Source organism: Ovis aries, chromosome 26 (genome assembly GCF_016772045.2).
Source record: "Ovis aries strain OAR_USU_Benz2616 breed Rambouillet chromosome 26, ARS-UI_Ramb_v3.0, whole genome shotgun sequence".
NCBI lineage: Eukaryota > Metazoa > Chordata > Mammalia > Artiodactyla > Bovidae > Ovis > Ovis aries.
Genome location: NC_056079.1, coordinates 10,688,975 through 10,709,887, shown reverse-complemented (window position 1 = coordinate 10,709,887; position 20,913 = coordinate 10,688,975). Strand labels below are relative to the sequence as shown.

At 39.5% G+C, this 20,913-nt stretch overlaps 1 protein-coding gene and 1 pseudogene across 1 annotated transcript in view; one reads left to right on the top strand and one right to left on the bottom strand.

Moving 5' to 3' along the window:
- The window catches only part of TENM3 (teneurin transmembrane protein 3), a 2,757,765-nt gene that overhangs the window by 2,286,705 nt on the left and 450,147 nt on the right, over window positions 1-20,913 (bottom strand). The window lies entirely within an intron of this gene.
- LOC105605301 (dnaJ homolog subfamily A member 1-like) overlaps window positions 5,937-20,913 on the top strand; it is a 28,692-nt pseudogene continuing 13,715 nt past the window's right edge.

The following is a 20,913-nucleotide window of genomic DNA, read 5'->3' as shown; positions in this document are numbered from 1 at the left end:
CACTTCACACCTGTCAAAATGGCTAATAATAAAAAGACAAAAAAAAAAAATAATAACAAGTGTTGGCGAGAATGTAGAGCAAAGGAAGCCCTTGTGCCCTGTCGGTGGGAATGTAAATTGATTCAGCCACTGTGGAAAACCATATGGAGATTCCTCCAAAAATTAAAAAACAAGAATAAGCATACGATCCAGCAGTTCCACTTCTGGGAATATATGTGAAGGAAACAAAGACTATGGCAAAGAGATATTTATATACCAGTGTTCACTGCAACATTATTTTTAACAGTCAAGATATGGAAACGACCTATGGGTCTGCTGATGGATGAACAGATCGAAAAATGCGGTATGTATATACAGTGGAATACAATTCAGGAGTGAGAAAGAAAGAAAATCTACTATTTGCAACAACATGGATAGGGTCTTATGCTAAGTGAAATAAATCAGACAGAGCAAGACGAATTGTAATTGAAATCCAAAAATCCACCACCATCACCACTACAATAAATAAGGAAGCTCATGGATACAGAGAACACTGCTAATTACTGGTGGGGATGGGGGTGGGGGGATAGGTGAAAGGAGTTAACAGACACAAATTTCCAACTATAAATTAAATCAGCCATGAGGAGGGAATAGCATGGTGATGATAGTTAATGATAGTGAACTGTGTATTTGAAATTTGGCTAAGAGAGCAATCTTAAAATTTTTCGTTACTAAGCAAACATGGTAACAGTGTATGGTGATGGATGTATGGGGATGGATGTCAATCAGATTTTTTGTGGTAATCATCTTGCGATACATACAAATATCAAATCATTCTGTTGTATACCTAGAACTATGTTACTTTCCAATTATATCTAAATTTAAAAGTGATATTAAAAATGAACGAAGCAGCTTAAATACTGTACAAGAACAGATGGCACACTGCCAGTGGATGGGAGAGGCCACGGCATTTTGCATAACACTGAAAGCACGTCCAGAAGACGTGACACTTGATCGAAGATGGGGATGAATGACAAGCAGCCATCAGTCTGGGAGGAACCCAGCAGTAGGACTTCCAGGAAGAAGGAAGCCCAACAGGGAAGGCATGGATGGGGATAAAACTGCTGCAATCTGTGAGCAGAAATCCTTTGAGTAGGAAGGCTTCTGAGCATGGTCAGGAAGATGGGCATAGGACCAGGTTTTGACTTCAGGGTGGTTTTTTAAGTGCAAAAGGGACAACACTGAGGTTTGGAAGGAGGGGTGGCACTGGTCCAATTTATATTTTTAAACTTATGTTGTTGTGTCAATTGCTAGCAAGGGTCAAGGGTGGGAGCCAGGAAAGCAGTTAAGAGGTTATTGCAGTGACCAAGAAAGAGATGATGGGAGTTGGATACAGCAGTTACAAGTGAGATAGAGACACAGGGATGGAGCCAGAATGATGCTGGGATATAGAGCTCCCAGGATTTGCTGATGTGCGAGAGATTGTATATGAGACAGAGAGAAAGCACCATTACCTCCCAGGTCTCAGGGAGGCAAAATAGGATATGCTGCCATTTACCAAGATGGGATTGAAACAGGAAAAATAACACAGAATTGGGGAAGAAAATATTTCTGTTTTATCAGTATCAAGTGTGTGGACCACACTGACATGTAATGGTAATGTTGCATACATGATTCTAGAACAGAGCTTGTCTCAGCAACAGGGAGTTTCAACCTCCACACTATTCTCTCTAAATGTAGATGCTTCTGTCCTAAGCTGTGAACTACCCTACAAAGCGCACATTTGTCTCTTGCCCCTCTCTACTGGATGACAGTATATCCCTCACATGGTTGTGATGAAAATGATTCCAGACACTGCCAAATGACGGGAAAGCAAAATTTCTCTGGGTTGATGATCACTGGGCTAGAGATACACATTTAGGTATAAAAGTAAAGCCTGAGTTTGACACTGGGAATATGGATGATCTCATGAGAAGAGGTGGGGAGGGAGAAGAAGGCTCACCCCAGGGGACTCTGAAATCAGAATCTGAACAGAGGAGGAGGATCTGGCAAGGCAGTCAATTAGGCAGAAATTAAACTTGATGAGTGTGGTGGGTTGGACTCCTGGAGAGGCCATTCTTGCCAGCAGGAGAGAGTTCATAAGAATGTGGTTCATAAGAATGAGCTTGATTAGGTAAACAAGGGCAGGAAAATATTGCTTCCAGATCCTTATCTTAAGAGAACTGGCGTCTAAACGCCATGAGGCAGCCTCGGTGTGAGAATTTTCATCATCTTCCGTTATTTTAGCAGGATATTCTGCTTGGGTAAGGGTCTGATGAGAGATGGTCGTCAGCCCTTCCTCAATGTACTTTGCTGTGTTTAAGGCTGGGTGCCGATGCTCCTCCCAGGTATCTGCATAAAAGATGGAGGTAGCTCCAGAGGACCCTGAGTTCCTAACTGTTGTCGGAATTAGAACACATCTGAATTATACAAACACATCCAATGGTCATCCTTGGTCACCTAAATCGCTAATGACCAAGGCCCAATCGAGAAGGCCAAGTGTTCCTGGGAGGGAAGTTACCCTGAGGTTGAAAGGAGTCTAGGACAGTCAACTAGCCTTTAAGGACACAGTAGTCAGGGATTGCTACCCTGGGCGGGGCATTCCTCATAGCTCTGTCAGTAAATCATCTTCCTTCAAGGCAGGAGATCTGGGTTTGATTCCTGGGTCAGGAAGATTCTCTGGAGAAGGAAAGAGCAACCGACTCCAGTATTCTTGCCTGAAGAAGCCCAAGGACAGAGGAGCCTGGCAGGCTACAGTCCACAGGGTTGCAAGATTCAGAAACCACTTAGCGACTAAAACCACCAACTACCCTGGACCAGCGTCTTTCAGAAACCCTTTCACATTCACTGTATCAATTCTGTGTGCACTGGGGGAGGGGTAGCTATGTGTGTATGAACTGAATGAGCGACATTTCCAAAAAGCTGAAATTTTGAGATTTAACAAGCCTGACTGCATCCACCGCGAAAGGAAGTCATCTCAACTGAAAAAACAGCACAAGGATAGTGGGAGAAGCAGCTTCTAGAGACGGTGACCGGGTGAGTTAGTGGTACCTAGAACTTGGCCAACAGCAGTGGCTGCAAGTTCACCATAAGCAGTGCTACCTGGATGCTCAGCTCCACCTTGACTGACTCAGCAGTGGTATTTGAGCTAACAGTGGACAGGATAAGGAGGTGGATCTGTATAGGTGGATGCAGAAGGCTGGGAAGTAAGAGGGAGGGGAGGTTGAAGAGCTCAGCCAGGAAGAAACTTATAATGTCTATCTTTTTTTCCTCCAGAGTTAAATATACTGGATCAAGAGATACACTTATAATCTTAATAGCTACGGACAGACTATACTTTAAATAAAGTTATAATTCATAATCCACTGGTAAATTAATAGTGTCAATTTCCCTACACTTTCACCAGCTCTAGATGTGAATCCATATGGCAATCTGATGGGTGAAAGAAAATGCGATCTCATTTTGCTCTAATTTGGATTTCACGTCCACTATTGAAGGCAAACTTCTTTTTATATAGAGTTAAAGCTTACTTTTATTCTCATCCCTGGAATTTGCCTGTTCACACACTTCGCTTATTTTTCTGATAGACTCTTGATCTATTTCATATTCACTTGTAGAAGTTCTTTTCATATTAAAGGCATTAATCATTTGTCATATTTCAGAAGATCATTTCATTTAACACACATGTATTTCTGCAAAATGGCTCACACTGAGGCAGGAAGCAGATGCCCCCACCCCCCAGAGGGTAAAGCAATTGGTGATTCATTCCTTGTGGAATGATACTCCTAGACAAGAATAGCAGGACAATTGACAGACAAGGCTGGGCCCTGCCCAGATACGAGAGGAAAGACCACGTACTTTTCATTCTCAAATCCAGGATACCTTCCTGACTACACATTCACAGAAAGCCTCCTTGGAGGTCAAAAATGGAGGGAGTGTCATCCTGTAGTAGGAAACCTGGAAGAAATGTCCCATAAAAATGATTCACAAGACTGCAACTCTGAGTCTGCGGGAGTGTCTATTCACAGGCATAGTACTCTTTTCCTCCTAATAAACACTTTGCTTGTTTCACGACTTTCCGTCTTTGTGGGAAATCTTCTTTGCAAAGACAAAGGGCCAGGCCCTTGTCACTGACCACTGGTCTAATGGCTAGGGTTTGGTGTTCTCATTGCCATGATCCCACTTAACCTCTGGCCAGGAATGGAAACCTTGCTTCAAGCCGCTGCAGGCTGAGGCCACCCAACTTCAACATGTTCCCACACGTCATCAATGTGGGCCTGGGCCTCGTACCATCCGCTGCTGCTGCTGCTAAGTCGCTGCAGTCGTGTCCGACTCTGCAACCCCACAGACAGCAGCCCACCAGGCTCCTCTGTCCTGGGATTCTCCAGGCAAGAACCCTGGAGTGGGTTACCATTCCCTTCTCCTGATACCATCCACAGAAAGACTGAAAACTTAGATGACTCCGCTGTGAAGATTTGGGGATACAATCCCTAGGAAAGACTAGCATTCCTGTGTTAGGAGTGGTGTTCTGAATAATGTGGTGGTATGAATGATTAAGATGTGGGTTTAGAACAGAATTGCCAAAAGACTAAACAAGCTGATTCTTCTAGAATACGTATGTAGCTCACCATTCTGCTTTGAAGAACACTTCGATCGTTGTAGGCAGCCATGAGTCTCTCTGTTAAGACAGATTTTCCAAACAAAATATGTTCCCTGGGGTACAACTGTGTTTTAAGGGAGAAAAAATAATCGGTGGCCAAATATATTTCAAAGTGTTTTTGTAAAGTGTTTTTATTGAAGGATTCTGCAGACACTTTTAAATGCTAATGTTCATTCTGAAGCTCTAAGTAAAACTTGAATGTGTAGAATTTCCAAAATTATTGAACTACAGTCCTTTGAGATTTATTTTTCAAAGTATACCACCACAGATAGAATTCATAGAATAAAAGTTTTATAATTGCTTGCTTAAGGAAATATCTATACACTCCATTGTAAATGAATAGCTTTCTTGGGATATTTGCCTTAGCACTGCCATCTTGTCACCACAGTCATTCAAACAACAGCAAAATGTATATAAAATTACTAGGGGACCATTTGAGAAGATTCATAAATTCAAAGTTTAAGTTGAGTTGGAAGAACCTTAATGTAGTTAAAAGTTGTAAAGTCATTCTGTGTGTGTGTGTGTGTGTGTGTGTTTACACCATGTTATCTCCATGAAGGTTACCAAAAGGAATCCTCTTAACTTAAATAATATACAGATAGATAGGTACACAGAGATGGGAACTTAATTTACTGAGAAACCGTTACTAAATATATAGAGCTAAAACAAAACATAATGTTTAAAATATTTTTAGCATTTTTGCCTATACTTATGATGGATTTTAACTTCACTTAAAAACATTAGATCTTTTCTTTAACAAATTTATTTGCTACTATTTTTCAGGATTTACCCTGAATTCACTTAATTTTAAAATTTAGTTTTAATTTTGCCCATTGTAATTTATGAAGAAAGGTAAAATGGTAAGGGACTAGTACATGATTAAGAGAATTAATTCTCATAAATAACCTCTATTGACATGACTTATTCATTGTCCATTTAAGTTGCAGGAACTATTGATGAACTGTAAATAAGTCACGGATAAGTATTCACTCTGGGTTCCTAAACGTGCCATTTTACCTATAGCTATCAATAATTACTGGTTGCTCTACTCTCTAGCACATAGGAGCATTTCTAAAAAGCAAGATTATGCATTGCCTATTAAAGTCATTGCCAGCATCTCAGAAACTGAAGTAAATGCTTTCACAAGTAGCATTTCCAATGAATAATGCTGAAATCAGACTTTCCCCCCCCTATTGAAAGTGCCTCAAGTAGTTGGCTCCTTTCCCATCGGCTACTTTGTAACTGCGAATATGACAACATGACGGTGATTCACAGATGCCAAAATATGACGAGCAGAGCAAATCTGTGCTCCAGATACGATAAGGTGAGAAAGACGGAACTCTCGGCCCCAGGTGATTTCCAGGAAGACACCGACATACAGTGGGGCTCACTATCTACCCCATGCAGCCGCCAACTTTAATAACCGGAGAGGGAGAGAAACGCATCTAAAAATGCAAATGGATGAAAAAATAAAACTGGGTTGCATAGTAACATCTTAAGCAGATTTGAGAGCTGTATGTTTTGGAAGCCTAAGCTTCAGCCCTGGAAAATGGTTTTTGTGTATTCAACACATTTTGGGTTAGAACTGAGAAAAATACATCAAAATTATGAGTGGCTTAAAAAAAAAATCCCTTCTTCAATCCACCAACCTTCTAAACAATGTGATATTAAGCAAAGTTTGTTTCTGGTTTTTCCCACAATATTTAGAAGCTTATTATAAGCATGAATCTGCTCCATATATTAGGGGCTGTTGTTACATCATTGGAAAACACAAACAAACAAACAAACAAAAACCCACCAAGTTGCATCTTTGAAAGACCAGGTATATGTTCATACATACCACTTCTCAGTTGTTCACTGCAGTATTCAAGAAAAATAGAAGCCCTGTTTTCACTTGTTGTACATTTATGTAAAATTTTATTCATATATTCTGATTCCTACCAAGTCTGATTGCAAATTAACCCATGTAAGTGCATAAATGGCCAGAATTTATATGTAAAATCGATGTTTCTCCCTGTCAAATCCCAGCTATGCTTTCATTAAACATAATATAGATGAATATTGAAGTAGTTTTACCAGAATGATGAGAAAATTAGAGATATTTTATGCTAAACTGCACCTAAATAAACAGTTCAAAACCTAATTTGTAAATAAGAAAAGGCAATGTTTCTTTTAATTCATCACATTGACATTATCTGGATATATCTGTATACGTTACACAGTGGTAGTGTTTTTGAAAATTACATAGTACAGGAAAAATATAATTTTGGTGTAGATGTTTTCCTAATTGGTTTTCAAGAAATGTTCAGTGTCAATTTTAATGTCAAGATATAAATACATTGAGAAGTTATTTAGAGATGGCGAGCTCTCTGAGACAAGGAGCCTTATTTGTTTACCATAGTATTCTAAGCAGTTAGCAATGTGCCAAACACATAGTATATGTTTAATAAGTATTTGTGGAATGATTTGATGAATACATAGAGACGTGAAGTCAATTAAATAAATGAGGCTTGATCAAAATATTTCACAAAATAGCCAAACTTAGTAATTAATGTAAAATAAAACTATTTCATGCCTAATTCTATAAATTAAAAATTGGATTTTTTAGCAAGGAATTACTCAATATTTCTTCATGATTTTTTTCTCTTTTTACTGGTGGCGTGTAGTGGAATAAAGGACCATTTACTGCCTAGAAACCATACTTTCAAAAGGAGTTTCAAAAATGCTTGAATTCTAAAATATCATGCTGCTTACTTACAGCGAGTCTATGAAAAAAGGCTTGTTGAGCACTAAATTGCACCTCTTCTTCTCAGCCAATCTGACATCCAGGATTGACACAAGGGCTACAGTAAGATGTTCAGTTAAACATTCACCCACACAGGCTTCACATGTTTCTGACAGCATGCTTATTATTGGGTGCTTACTGTAATCTAAGCACACATCAGCTTCTCTACATGTATAACCTCACTGAAGTCAGTGTTACTGTTATCCCCATTATACAGACAAGAATATATAGGCTCAGGCAGGTAAGGAAGTTATCCAAGGTCATCTACTGAGGAAGTCGTGGCATAGGTCATAAAACAAACAGGCAGAAAAAATACCTAAGTTTTCAGCTAGACAGAAGAATCATTATAAAGGATATTAGGAGTCAGGAGAAGAAATTTAGAGAGACTAAAAGAATGTGCCCAAAAATATAAAAATTGGGAGCACTCAATAGTTTTAATCTGAAACACAAACAAATCTCTAAAAGCTACCAGATTAACCTATACAGGGGCGACTCAAGTTCAATCCCTAGGTCAGGAAGATTCCCCTGGGAAAGATTCCCTGGCAACCCATTCTAGCATTTTTTTTTTCTTTCATTCCAGCATTCTTGCCTTGAGAATTCCATGGACAGAAGAGCCCGGCAGGGTACAAATCATGGGATCAGAAAGAATCGGACATGACTGAGCAACTAACACTTATCTATATAGATTATAGTGAAAAGACCAAGACATTTAAGGTAACATTTGAATATAAAATAGAACCAGGTCAGTCCTAAGCTCCAAGAGGTTTTTTTTTTTTTTTTTTTTTTTAATTTGAAGTATTGGTTGTTACGATGATCTACACCACCTCATAAGATATGGACTTTTACCATTAATAGAATAGATTTTATAATTTAATATAGCAAAGGCCTATCATTAATATATAAAACTATTAATAATTAACATCCCAATATAAGTTATTACGCCTAAATGGCCCAGAGGAAAAAAAAGAAAATCCAACTGTGGAATGAAATCTGTGTCCAAAATAACTGTTAAGGAGAGCTTCTCATTTGACTGGATTTGTAACATAACTACTTTGCAACTAAACAGATAGATTTCTCTCTCTTCTTTCTGTGTTTATTTTTCTCTTTCCCTCCATCCCTTTCTCTTTTCTTTAAACTCCTATTACTCCCTTTACTCATAAAATCAAATGTACCTTAAAGGAATCTACAAAGAATGCCTGAAATATTTAAAGCTTTGTGCACTACTTAATATTAAAAACTGCTCCTAAGGAAAATGCCTATTAAATGCCACCTTCGGCTACTGCTATGTTATAAAATCTAGTATTAAAATCCTCACCATGACCAAAGGCATAGAGGGGGTGACGAGTATACCATGTAAGGAGAATAACCAGGTACACATACTGCTGCTGCTGCTGCTAAGTTGCTTCAGTCTTGTCCGACTCTGTGCGACCCCAGAGACGGCAGCCCACCAGGCTCCCCCGTCCCTGGGGTTCTCCAGGCAAGAATACTGGAGTGGGTTGCCATTTCCTTCTCCAATGCATGAAAGTGAAAAGTGAAAATGAAGTCACTCAGTCGTGTCCAATTCTTAGTGACCCCATGGACTGCAGCCCACCAGGCTCCTCCGTCCATGGGATTTTCCAGGCAAGAGTACTGGAGTGAGGTGCCATTGCCTTCTCCTGGTACACATACTGGAACTATACAAAAAAGATCTTAATGACCCGGATAACCACAATGGTGTAATCACTCACCTAGAGACAGACATCCTGGAGTGTGAAGTCAAGTGGGTGTTAGGAAGCATCACTACGAAAAAGCTAGAGAACTTGATGGAATTCCACCTGAGGTATTTCAAATCCTAAAAGATAATGCTGTTAAAATGCGGCCCTAAGTATGCAAACAAATTTGGAAAACTCAGCAGTGGCCAGAGGACCAACAAAGGTCAGTTTTCATTCCAGTCCCAAAGAAGGGCAATGTCAAAAAATGTTCAAACTACCACAAAATTACACTCATTTCACATGCTAGCAAGGTAATGCTCAAAATTTTTCAAGCTACGCTTCAACAGTATGTGAATCAAGAACTTTCAGATGTTCAAGCTGGATTTAGAAAAGGCAGAGGAACCAGAGATCAAATTGCCAACATCCGTTGGATCATCAAAAAACCAAGAGATTCGAGAAAAACATCTACTTCTGCTTCATTGACTATACCAAAGCCTTTGACTGTGTGGATAACAAGCTGTGGAAAATTCTTCAAGAGATGCAAATACCAGACCACCTTACCTGCCTCCTAAGAAACCTGTATGCAGGTCAGGAAGCAAAAATTAGAAACAGACATGTTATAACAGACTGGTTCCAAATTGGGAAAGGAGTATGTCAAGGCTGCATATTGTCACTCTGCTTATTTAACTTAAATGTAGAATACATCATGCGAAATGCCAGGCTGGATGAAGAACAAGCTGGAATCAAGATTGCTGGGACAAAATCAATAACCTCAGATATGCGGATGATACCACCCTTATTACAGAAAGTGAAGAGGAACTAAAGAGCCTCTTGATTAAGGTGAAAGAGGACAGTGAAAAAGCTGGTTTAAAACTCAACATTCTAAAACAAAGATTATGTCATCCAGTCCCATCACTTCATGGCAAACAGATGGGGAAACAATGGAAACAGTGACAGACTTTATTATCCTGGGCTCCAAAATCACTGTGGATGGTGACTGCAGCCATGAAATTAAAAGATGTTTGCTCCTGGAAAGAAAAGCTATGACAAACTTAGACAGCATATTATAAAGCAGAGACATTACTTTTTTTTGACAAAGGTCCATACAGTCAAATCTACAGTTTTTCCAGTAATCATGTATGAATGTGACTGTTGGACCATAAAGAAGGCTGAGAGCCAAAGAATTGATGCTTTCTAAATGTGGTGTTGGAGAAGACTCTTGAGAGTCCCTTGGACTGCAAGGAGATCAAAGCAGTCAATCCTAAAGGAAATCATCCCTGAATATTCATTGGAAGGACTGATGCTGAAGCTGAAACTCCAATACTTTGGCCACCTGATGCAAAGAGCCAACTCCTGAGGAAATAACCTGATTCTGGGATGGATTGATGGCAGGAGAAGAAGATGAGATGGTTGGATGGCATCACTGAGTCAATCAATGGACATGAGTTTGAGCACACTCCAGGAGATGGTGAAGGGCAGGAAAACCTGTATGCTGCGGTTCACGGGGTCACAAAAAGTAGGACATGACTGAACAACAACATCCTGGAATTGGATTAGAAGATCCTTACTTGCCAGTTTAGAATTTTCTACTTTTATCAAACAGTAGGAAACCACCGAAGGTTCTGGAGCAGGATGGCATAGCCAGTGTTATGTGCTTGAAAAGAAAAGTCAGACAGTGTTTGAATTCCTCAGGAAAGGGGAAAAAATAAAACAAAACAAAAAAAAAAACCTAGGAGCTGGGAAATTATTTAGGATGTTGTACACAAAATAGTACATGTGTCTATCATTACTGACCTAAATTAGACTTAATATGTTTATATTGTTTTGCAAATTAATCATTCAAAAGTCTTGACTAACAACCCAGACTCTGATATTAGGCATTAATTATGCTTCATATGTCATATGACTATATGAATTAAACAAGATGTCTTAAGGAGTAATAATGTTGAAGCATATTTAGAACAAAAATATGCCTTAAAGGTTAAGGGAAAGAGAGAAAGGGAGAGAAAGGCTGTCAGAATCCTGTGAAAACTTGCCTACTGCACTGAAAAATTACCCTCTAGTGAATTGCCTTCAGGCTGCATTTTCAGAAATTATATTCTAGTAGTGGTCAATTTTTCAACCCAAAGGGTGATATTTTTCTCCATAAATTTGATTCCCAGTCAATACTTTTTTATACATAATATGATCTAGGTATTTCACAGTTAAAAACAACCAAGGTTAAAATGTCTCATAAATACATAGTATCGTTAAACAGCGGCCATGTAAGGAGAGTGCTAGCGTCCCACTGTTGACACTAAGTGTGTTATTAGCCTACTTGTCACTCTTTCTTCTCAGACAATTTCAATAAATAAACAGTGAAACTCATAATGTACATTTCCCACTGTCAGAAGCTGCCATTCTTACCCCTATCCTAACAGGAGATGTGCTAGTTATTTCTGTAACGGATGGACAACTTTTTATATGTCAAAACATGCTGTCATTGCAGTGATGTTAGTTCCACAAGTAGTTAATGAAGATAATGACATATATGATTAAGCTTAGATGCTAAAGAATCTGCCTGCAATGACGGAGCCCCGGGTTCAACCTGTGGGTTGGGAAGATTTCCTGGAGAATGCAATGGCAACCCACTCCAGTATTCTTGCCTGAAGAATTCCATGGGCAGAGGAACCTGGTGGGGTACAGTCCATGGGGTTCCAAGGACTCAGACACAACTGAGCAACTCACACTTCATTTGAAATATGTGTTGATTGCTTCTAATTATAGCCTCAAGGTTTAATAGACCTGTATACTCTTTTCTCCCCCTACATGACAGTTCATAAAGCTCCAGCTAGATTCCGGCACCATGCTCTGCAGCCTCAGGGTGCACAGAGATTGCCTGAAAAGATGAGACAACCCAATTTGCAATAGTGGTCCAGGTTCACCTCTCTCCTCCAACTCATTCAAGCTCAGGGCAGTCCTCCTTTTGACTGAGTTTGTCACTGTTCCTCTGCTCCAGGAGACTTCATGCCCAATGCTTCATTTTTACCCAAGTTTTTTTTTTTTTTTTTTTTTTTTTAATTCACAACTTAGTACGAAACATTTAACTTGTTGGTATTGCTTTGAAGGCAAACTTTTGCTCGCTACTGAATTCTTTCTTTTCCCCTATGTACCAAGTCTTCCTTATCACAATCTACCAGCCACTGGACTCACTAGTAATGTCTAGAAACTTTGACTTGCTTGCGACTCTGCTGCTTCTAATATGACCTAGTTTGAGAGCATCATTTTTTGAGTCCTCCTTCTTCAGTTTCTCTTTTGCATCTTCTCTCTCTCTCTCTTTTTTAATTTTTCCATTTTAACCGTGGAATTCTCTACCCCAAACATCTTTAAGAGGCTTGCAGCTATTTTCTTGGACTCTGGTCTCTCCTCACCAATCCACCCTTTGCTGCCACAACATTAATCCTCAGAGATAATTTTTCAAGCATCCCCTGTTCAGGAATGTAACATAAATGCTTTTGTCCCTGCTTAGTCATTACAGACATCCATAAAGGGTCTTACCTGAGAGAAGGAACCTGTGTGACTCTACGGGGCTAAATGTCCTACAAACTATGATTTATATTTATGATTAACATTGTATTTAGAGTCAAAAGAGACAAATGATATTAGTGGGTATTCTCTAATCAATCTGTTGATTCTTCTGGTTAAAAGTATATTCCCAGTTGAAATTTCTTCCACTTAGATCCACCTAATACATTACGCTACTTGGAAATGATCATCAGAGATGGAAAATCTTCCACTTTTATTTTCATGGAGGGACAAATATTTGGGTGAATAGTAGAAAAATTCTTATCCATTTTCTCTTTCTTGAGCTGGATTAGTTTTAACATGGGATCTAAATATTGATTTGCTTGTAATCTCAATGAACTCTTTTCAACTAACACTGAAAGAAACCGGAAACTAATACAACATTACAATTCACATTAATAAAAGGGAATAAAATGTTATTATTTTGAATTGTTTCAAGGAACTTTTGCTTTGTGGTATCACATATCAAGTAGTCTCTGGAAAACTCACTGTTCACTAGTGGATGAAGAAGGTAAATTGTGTTTTAGCATTGTTTTGGTTTGTGGTTTGGAGCTTAAGAACACCCTAAAAGGAGACTGAAGAAGCCTGCGGGTACCCCTGAGCACACACTAAGTAGTGATGCTTTATGGGAGTCCATACAAGCAGGTGATGCTCTGGAATGCAGTGGAAGGGGTTGCATAAGTCTCAGGGCTCTGAACATTAATGGCTACTGCCAATTTATTATTTCAATACATATTCAATTCTGTATTCTCCATGGTCTGCGGATGTGATATTGTTTACCTTGGGAAGAAAAGACAGTTTTCCACCCATTAGAACAAGAAATCTTCTATTTCTAACAACTCCTGTGCCATTCTGGAGAGTCACCTTTGCCTTGCTTCACTCATTCTTGTTCATGGAACCAGCTCTAAAAGCACAAAGTTTAAAACTAAATGGAGGAATTCGGAGAGGGAGGGAAAGATGGCGGAGGAATAGGACGGGAAGATCACGTTCTCCCTCACAAATTCCTCAAAAGAACATTTCAACGCCGAGCAAACTCCGCAAAACAACTTCTGTAGGCTGGCAGAGGACATCAGGCAACCAGAAAAGCAGACCATTGTCTTCAAAATCAGGTAGGAAAAAATATAAAAGACGAAAAAGGAGACAAAGGAGGTGGGGAGGGAGCTCCGTCCCGGGAAGGGAAGCCCGTCCTGGGAAGGGAATTTTAAGAAGAGAGGTTTCCAAACACCAGGAAACACTCTCCCTGCCGAGTCTGTGGCGAGCCTTGGAAACACAGAGGGCAACATAACAGGAAGGAAAAATAGATAAATAATTAAAACCAAGAGATTACAAGCCCACCAGTAACTCCCCCAGCGGAAAAGCAGCACAGACGCCTGCATCCGCCATTGGGAAGTGGGGGCAGGGCAGGGACGCGCGGGAGGCGCGGGCTGCAGAGCTTTGTAAGAATCGGGCACGAACGCCCCACGCTCCACCAGAACGATCTAACTTGGGCTAGCAAACCAGACTGTGGGATAGCTACCACGCGAAAAGCTCGAACATAAGACACCGCCAGGACCCAGCACAGAACAAAGGACGGAACGGAAAAAGCCGGCTGCAGACCATTCCCCGCCGGGGACAGGCAGCCAGAGCCGTAAGGACTGGAAAGGGGCAATTGCAGACCCGGAGAGACTTTACTTACCTAACTGCAAGCAGGCTCCTTTGCTAAGACTTCTGGGGGTGCTGGACAGTCACAGTCTGCCTCACGGGGTGCGCCAGCGGTCCACCCAGAGAGCTGAGCGGCAGCGGCGGAAAAGGTGACAAGCCGCGGCAATTGCGCTCGCCAAACTCCTGAGCTACTCGGACCTGGGAAGGGCACAAAGCGCAGTCCCAGCCGCATTTGTGCCTCTGAGGGCTGCCTGAGGGCCGAACCTGAGCGGCTTGGACCCGGGAAGTGCACGCAGCCTAGGGCCGGCCCCAGACGGTTCCCGGCTGAGCATCGTAGAGCCGGAGCGGTTTGTGCGCCGCGAGGAAGGACAGGTCAAGAGGGGCAGAGATACTGTGTACACACGACAGTGCTATTTGTTTGCAGCATCCCCCCTCCCCACAGCGCGACTGAACTAGTGAGCCTAAAAACCAGCAAACAGAAGAAGTTAAACAGAGGGAACCACCTTGGAATTGAGCCGACACGACCCATAACATCAGAGAAGAGCCAGATATATTTTTAATTTTTTAATATTTTTAAAATCATTCTTTTTTTTTTTTTTTTTGCCTTTTGCATTTTTTTTTCCGAGCTTTTTTTTAATTGTTAAATCTTCTATTTCTCCTCTAATTTTTATTTCTATAACCTAGTATTACTATTTTTAAAAAAAAAAAAGACTTTTTTTTTTTTTTTTAAGGCAAACACCATATATACTCCTTGGATGGTTGTTGGTGTTTTGTTTTATTTTTTTTTTTGTTTGTTTGTTTTTTAATAATTCTTTTTTTTTCTTTCTTCCTTTTTCCTTCTGCTTTTCTTTAATATTGTATCTTTGAGGATCCAACCTCTACTCCAGATTTTTAATCTTTGTTGTCAATTTTGTACATTTAAAAACCCAAACTTCACTACCCAAGTTTACCTGAGAGCAAGACTACTGGCTTGTCCACTCTCTCCTCCTCTGGCCTCTCCTTTTTCTCCACCAGGTGGCCTCTGTCTCTTTTCTCCCCATCTCTTCTCTATCCAACTCTGTGAATCTCTGTGTGTTCCAGACGGTAGAGAACACCTAAGGAACTGGTCACTGGCAGGATTTGTCTCTCTCCTACTCATTCCTCTCTCTTATCCTCCGGGTCACCTCTGTCTACTTCCTCCCTCTCCTCTTCCCCGTATAACTCTGTAAATACCTCTGAGTGGTCCAGACTATAGAGCGCACATAAGGAAGTGACTACTGGCTAGCTTGCTCTCTCCTCTCTTGATCTCACCACATCTCATTCCAGTTACCTCTAACTACCCCCTCCATCTTCTCTTCTCCTTGTAACTCAGTGAACCTCTCTGAGTGTCCCTCAAGGTGGAGAAACTTTTCATCTTTAACCTAGATGTTTTATCATCGGTGCTGTATAGATGGAGAAGTCTAGAGGCTACTGTGAAAATAAAACTGAAAACCAGAAGCAGGAAGCTTAAACCCAAAGCCTGAAAACATTAGAGAACTCTTGAATTCAGGGAACATTAAGCAATAGGAGCTCATCAAAAGCCTTCATACCTACACTGAAACCAAGCTCCACCCAAGGACCAACAAGTTCCAAAACAAGACATACCACGCAAATTCTCCAGCAACACAGGAACACTCCCCTGAGCCTCAATATACAGGCAGCTCAAAATTATCCCAATACCTTTGATGTCTCATAACCCATTACGGGTCACTCCACTGCACTCCAGAGAGAAGAAACCCAGCTCCACCCACCAAAACTCCAACACAAGCCTCCCTAACCAGGAAACCTTGACAAGCCACTGATAGAACCCCACCCAAAGTGAGGAAGCTCCATAAAAAAGAGAACTCCACAAATTATCAGAATATAAAAAGGCCACCCCAAACGCAGCAATATAACCAAGATGAAGAGACAGAGGAATACTCAGCAGGTAAAGGAACAGGAGAGTTGCCCACCAAATCAAACAAAAGAGGAAGAAGTAGGGAATCTACCGGAGAAGGAATTCCGAATATTGATAGTGAAAATGATCCAAAATCTTGAAATCAAAATGGAAACACAGATAAATAGCCTAGAGACAAGGATTGAGAAGATGCAAGAAAGGTTTAACAAGGACCTAGAAGAAATAAAAAGAGTCAAAATATAATGAATAACACAATAAATGAGATCAGAAACACTCTGGAGGCAACAAATAGCAGAATAACAGAGGCAGAAGATAGGATTAGTGAAATAGAAGATAGAATGGTAGAAATAAATGAATCAGAGAGGAAACAAGAAAAACGAATTAAAAGAAACGAGGACAATCTCAGAGACCTCCAGGACAATATGAAACGCTCCAACATTCGAATTATAGGAGTCCCAGAAGAAGAAGACAGAAAGAAAGATCATGAGAAAATCCTTGAGGAGATAATAGTTGAAAACTTCCCTAAAATGGGGAAGGAAATAATCACCCAAGTCCAAGAAACACAGAGAGTCCCAAATAGGATAAACCCAAGGCGAAACACCCCAAGACACATATTAATCAAATTAACAAAGATCAAACACAAAGAACAAATATTAAAAGCAGCAAGGGAAAACAACAAATAACACACAAGGGGATTCCCATAAGGATAACAGCTGATCTGTCAATAGAAACTCTTCAGGCCAGGAGGGAATGGCAAGACATACTTAAAGTGATGAAAGACAATAACCTACAGCCCAGATTACTGTACCCAGCAAGGATCTCATTCAAATACGAAGGAGAAATCAAAAGCTTTACAGACAAGCAAAAGCTGAGAGAATTCAGCACCACCAAACCAGCTCTCCAACAAATTCTAAAGGATATCCTCTAGACAGGAAACACGAAAGCGTGTATAAACCCGAACCCAAAACAATAAAGTAAATGGCAACGGGATCATACTTATCAATAATTACCTTAAACGTAAATGGGTTGAACGCCCCAACCAAAAGACAAAGACTGGCCGAATGGATACAAAAACAAGACCCCTCTATATGCTGCTTACAAGAGACCCACCTCAAAACAAGGGACACATACAGACTGAAAGTGAAGGGCTGGAAAAGATATACCACGCAAATAGAGACCAAAAGAAAGCAGGAGTGGCAATACTCATATCCGATAAAATAGACTTTAAAACAAAGGCTGTGAAAAGAGACAAAGAAGGCCACTACATAATGATCAAAGGAACAATCCAAGAAGAAGATATAACAATTATAAATATATATGCACCCAATATAGGAGCACCACAATATGTAAGACAAATGCTAACAAGTATGAAAGGGGAAATCAACAATAACACAATACTAGTGGGAGACTTTAATACCCCACTCACACCTATGGACAGATCAACTAAACAGAAAATTAACAAAGAAACGCAAACTTTAAATGATACATTAGATCAGTTAGACCTAATTGATATCTATAGGACATTTCACCCCAAAACAATGAATTTCACCTTTTTTCAAGTGCTCATGGAACCTTCTCCAGGATAGATCACATCCTGGGCCATAAATCTAAACTTGATAAATTCAAAAAATCGAAATCATTCCAAGCATCTTTTCTGACCATAATGCATTAAGATTAGATCTCAATTACAGGAGAAAAACTATTAAAAATTCCAACATATGGAGGTTGAACAACACACTTCTGAATAACCAACAAATCACAGAAGAAATCAAAAAGAAATCAAAATATGCATAGAAACTAATGAAAATGAAAACACAACAACCCAAAACCTGTGGGACACTATAAAAGCAGTGCTAAGAGGAAAGTTCATAGCAATACAGGCATACCTCAAGAAACAAGAAAAAGTCAAATAAATAACCTAACTCTACAACTAAAGCAACTAGAAAAGGAAGAGTTGGAGAACCCCAGAGTGAGTAGAAGGAAAGAAATCTTAAAAATTAGGGCAGAAATAAATGCAAAAGAAACAAAAGAGACCATAGCAAAAATCAACAAAGCCAAAAGCTGGTTCTTTGAAAGGATAAATAAAATTGACAAACCATTAGCCAGACTCATCAAGAAGCAAAGAGAGAAAAATCAAATCAATAAAATTAGAAATGAAAATGGAGAGATCACAACAGACAACACAGAAATACAAAGGATCATAAGAGACTACTATCAGCAGTTGTATGCCAATAAAATGGACAACGTGGAAGAAATGGACAAATTCTTAGAAAAGTACAATTTTCCAAAACTGAACCAGGAAGAAATCGAAAATCTTAACAGACCCATCACAAGCACGGAAATTGATACTGTAATCAGAAATCTTCCAGCAAACAAAAGCCCAGGTCCAGATGGCTTCACAGCTGAATTCTACCAAAAATTTCGAGAAGAGCTAACACCTATCCTACTCAAACTCTTCCAGAAAATTGCAGAGGAAGGTAAACTTCCAAACTCATTCTATGAGGCCACCATCACCCTAATACCAAAACCTGACAAAGATGTCACAAAAAAGAAAACTACAGGCCAATATCTCTGATGAACATAGATGCAAAAATCCTCAACAAAATTCTAGCAATCAGAATCCAACAACACATTAAAAAGATCATACACCATGACCAAGTGGGCTTTATCCCAGGGATGCAAGGATTCTTCAATATCCGCAAATCAATCAATGTAATTCACCACATTAACAAATTGAAAATAAAAGCCATATGATTATCTCAATAGATGCAGAGAAGGCCTTTGACAAAATTCAACATCCATTTATGATAAAAACTCTCCAGAAAGCAGGAATAGAAGGAACATACCTCAACATAATAAAAGCTATCTATGACAAACCCACAGCAAACATTATCCTCAATGGTGAAAAATTGAAAGCATTTCCCTAAAGTCAGGAACAAGACAAGGGTGTCCACTTTCACCGCTACTATTCAACATAGTTCTGGAAGTTTTGGCCACAGCAATCAGAGCAGAAAAAGAAATAAAAGGAATCCAAATTGGAAAGAAGAAGTAAAACTCTCACTGTTTGCAGATGACATGATCCTCTACATGGAAAACCCTAAAGACTCCACCAGAAAATTACTAGAGCTCATCAATGAATATAGTAAAGTTGCAGGATATAAAATCAACACACAGAAATCCCTTGCATTCCTATACACGAATAATGAGAAAGTAGAAAAGAAATTAAGGAAACAATTCCATTCACCATTGCAACGAAAAGAATAAAATACTTAGGAATATATCTACCTAAAGAAACTAAAGACCTATATATAGAAAACTATAAAACACTGATGAAAGAAATCAAAGAGGACACTAATAGATGGAGAAATATACCATGTTCATGGATTGGAAGAATCAATATAGTGAAAATGAGTATACTACCCAAAGCAATTTACAAATTCAATGCAATCCCTATCAAGCTACCAGCCACATTTTTCACAGAACTAGAACAAATAATTTCAAGATTTGTATGGAAATACAAAAAACCTCGAATAGCCAAAGCAATCTTGAGAAAGAAGAATGGAACTGGAGGAATCAACTTGCCTGACTTCAGGCTCTACTACAAAGCCACAGTCATCAAGACAGTATGGTACTGGCACAAAGACAGACATATAGATCAATGGAACAAAATAGAAAGCCCAGAGATAAATCCACACACATATGGACACCTTATCTTTGACAAAGGAGGCAAGAATATACAATGGAGTAAAGACAATCTCTTTAACAAATGGTGCTGGGAAAACTGGTCAACCACTTGTAAAAGAATGAAACTAGATCACTTTCTAACACCGCACACAAAAATAAACTCAAAATGGATTAAAGATCTAAATGTAAGATCAGAAACTATAAAACTCCTAGAGGAGAACATAGGCAAAACACTCTCAGACATAAATCACAGCAGGATCCTCTATGATCCACCTCCCAGAATTCTGGAAATAAAAGCAAAAATAAACAAATGGGATCTAATTAAAATTAAAAGCTTCTGCACAACAAAGGAAAATATAAGCAAGGTGAAAAGACAGCCTTCGGAATGGGAGAAAATAATAGCAAATGAAGCAACTGACAAACAACTAATCTCAAAAATATACAAGCAACTTCTGCAGCTCAACTCCAGAAAAATAAACGACCCAATCAAAAAATGGGCCAAAGAACTAAATAGACATTTCTCCAAAGAAGACATACGGATGGCTAACAAACACATGAAAAGATGCTCAACATCACTCATTATTAGAGAAATGCAAATCAAAACCACAATGAGGTACCACTTCACACCAGTCAGAATGGCTGCGATCCAAAAATCTGCAAGCAATAAATGCTGGAGAGGGTGTGGAGAAAAGGGAACCCTCCTACACTGTTGGTGGGAATGCAAACTAGTACAGCCACTATGGAAAACAGTGTGGAGATTCCTTAAAAATTGCAAATAGAACTACCTTATGACCCAGCAATCCCACTTCTGGGCATACACACCGAGGAAACCAGAATTGAAAGAGACACATGTACCCCAATGTTCATCGCAGCACTGTTTATAATAGCCAGGACATGGAAACAACCTAGATGTCCATCAGCAGATGAATGGATAAGAAAGCTGTGGTACATATAC